We start from the raw sequence: 2,880 nt of genomic DNA on the forward strand, positions 1-2,880 counted from the left end.
TTCCAAGACCCTAAAACCATTGAAGAATTAAGCACAGTTTGTCGACTCAATTCTAAAACATTTTAGGTAAGCAAAAGCCTTTTGCTAATAGTCTAGAAACTACTCTTGGTTGATAGGTACGTCTAAGAACTTATTAGGTAAACCTATCGATTCTGCCACGACATAAAAGGACTCCTTACTTATATCGTTGAGTTTCACCAAAACTAACATGTACTCACAATTATTTGTGTACCTTGCCCCTTTAGGACCAATAAGTAACACCTCGCTGAGCGAAAACTATTACTAGATTGATGTAAAGGATATCCAAGCAAGTGTATATTTTGGCATGGCACTTTTAACTCAATTTTTAAGTTTGGAACTTAAGGCTCTTACTATGTTGGTTAGATTTTAAGTGAACTAAAATCCTTAATCATGCAACATAATCAAGCTTTGTTCTCATGCATTTTAAGACATATTTAAAAGCAATAAATAACTTAAAACATGCATAAGATAAATGTGATCTAGTATGGCCCGACTTCATATTGAAGCTTTAACTTCAAAGTCCGTCTTGAAAATCTCCGTGGGAGGCACCATTTTCTTCAAATAGGATAAGCTATAATTAAAACTAATTACAACTATTTGATGGTACGCAGACCATATTTGAATTGAAAAACAACTTTGGTACTTTAGACCAATTACATTCAAATTAATGGTACGCAGACCATATTTTCTATCCTATTTGGGCCATACTAGTCACTTCATAACCTGCAAAACAGTACATAAACAATATATACCATTCACCCATTCATTATCATGAATGGCCCACATAGCTGGTTAGTAAAACACATTATGCATCACATAAACATTTGCAGCAATTAATCAAGGGCACCAATAATCTACAAATTATTCAGTCCTTATTAATTCTAATCAAGTTGTTTTAACCTTAAGGATTTGTAGACCTAATCAAGGGTATATGACTAAAAAGGGCTCCCACTTAAACCAATAAATTTATATGCTTTACTAATTTTAAACATAAAAATGTATTTCTAGTCTAACCGGAAACATACAAATTTAATTAAAATTTAAAGCTCATATAAATTTATAATTGAATCCATAAATTTAATTTAATTTCAGTCGTATTTAAATTAATTCATGATTTTAATTTTAGTAAAATAATTAGAATAAATAAAATTTATTATAATTACAATATTCAAAATTAAAATCCAAGAAAATAATTTAAATTATTAATTTTAAAATTAATTAAAATTACGTAAACTGAAAATTTCAAATTAAAATTTCAAAACGATCTAATCGCAACGCAACAATCCCACGCAATGCACGCCCATGGGCCACACGCACACAGCCATCGCTGGCCATATGCGCGCAGCCCATGCGCTGCGTCGCATCGCTGCTGCTCACCATCGCAAGGCATAATTCGAACACGCGAGCTGGTGCTCGCTGCGCGCGCCAGCGCTCGATGCACGCGAGCCATCGCTCGCTGCGCGCCTCAGCACTCGATTTATGCGAGCCATCGCTCGCTGCGCGCCTGCCTTTCCCGCACGCGAGCTTGCGCTCATCGCACGAGGCAGCAGTATGCGAGCTGGCGCTCGCTGCGCGCGAGCCATCGACGCTGTGCGTAGCGCTCGTGGCACGCGAGCTTGCGCTCGCTGCGCGCGAGGCTTTGCATGCTTGCTCGAGGCAGTGCGCGCTGTGGCGCAGCACGCTTGCTGCCCACACGCGACTGCTCGTGCCTTGCTCTCCCCCCTGCCCACACGCCCATTGCTCACAGCCCACGACACAAGGCAGGGCTGCTGCCTTGTGCTCGTGCACCATGCCCTTGCTCGCTGCATTCGTACCGAATGGGCGACGAGCTCCCTTGCTCGTCGTCGCATGCCCGCACTATACAACACCCCTTAAGGGTAACACGTAGTGTCCATTGCTTTGTGCGTGCAAGTTATATGAGCGAGTCGCATAAAAATTAAAAATTTATATTCAAAATTAATGTCGAATTAATAAAACATATTAATTTCATAATTTTAGGGCGAAAAATCGAAAATTTATTAATCAATTAATTTCCGATTAACATGGATTCAAATCTAGGTCATAAAAATTTAAAATTTAACATAAATTAACATTTTTTATGGTGGATTTTAATCAATGGTACCTAATTAGATTATTAATTATTAATTATGAAAAACAAATCAATTCTAAATTATTCGAATTTCAACAAATTAATCATAATTACAAATTATGTTGTATAATTAACAAGTCTAGGCATTCATAATTGTTAAACATATACAGTAGGTCAATAAAAAACTCAAGATTTATCAACAAGAATCACAAATACTTAATTTAACATCTTAAATTTACAAACTTTTGCGTTCGAAAAACTAAAACCTCTGAAAAGTCATAGTTAGGCTTCGAATTTGGGAATTCTGGGTTCGGCCGAAAAATATCTATTTTTGTCAAAATTTTAGAATGCCTTTTACATGCGGAATTGACACAAAAATCACTCGATTTGGATGAGTAACGAAGAAACTGCCGAAAAACTGCGTACGTATAATTAAATAAACGCAATTTGCAATTAATTAACAATTACGAAAATTAATCACCCCTTTTTTAATTCTTGCAAATTTGTAATATTTAACCATGTTTATGCAATTTAGATTATGAAAATAATAAGAGGCTCGTGATACCACTGTTAGGTTATGATTCATATGACAAAACATAAATCATGCGGAAAAACCATAAAGCCAGGAAAGCATATTATTTACACATAATCATTTAGCATAGTTTAGATGCATACACTTTTTTGCGTGCCCTCCCTAGCTGCGCCCGAACCGAACAAGAACAAGTCTTTAGGACTCCAAGTGTCGTCCCTCCGTAGATAGTCCACAGCAC

The sequence above is a fragment of the Spinacia oleracea genome, chromosome 5 (assembly GCF_020520425.1).
Source record: "Spinacia oleracea cultivar Varoflay chromosome 5, BTI_SOV_V1, whole genome shotgun sequence".
NCBI classification, from domain to species: Eukaryota; Viridiplantae; Streptophyta; class Magnoliopsida; order Caryophyllales; family Amaranthaceae; genus Spinacia; species Spinacia oleracea.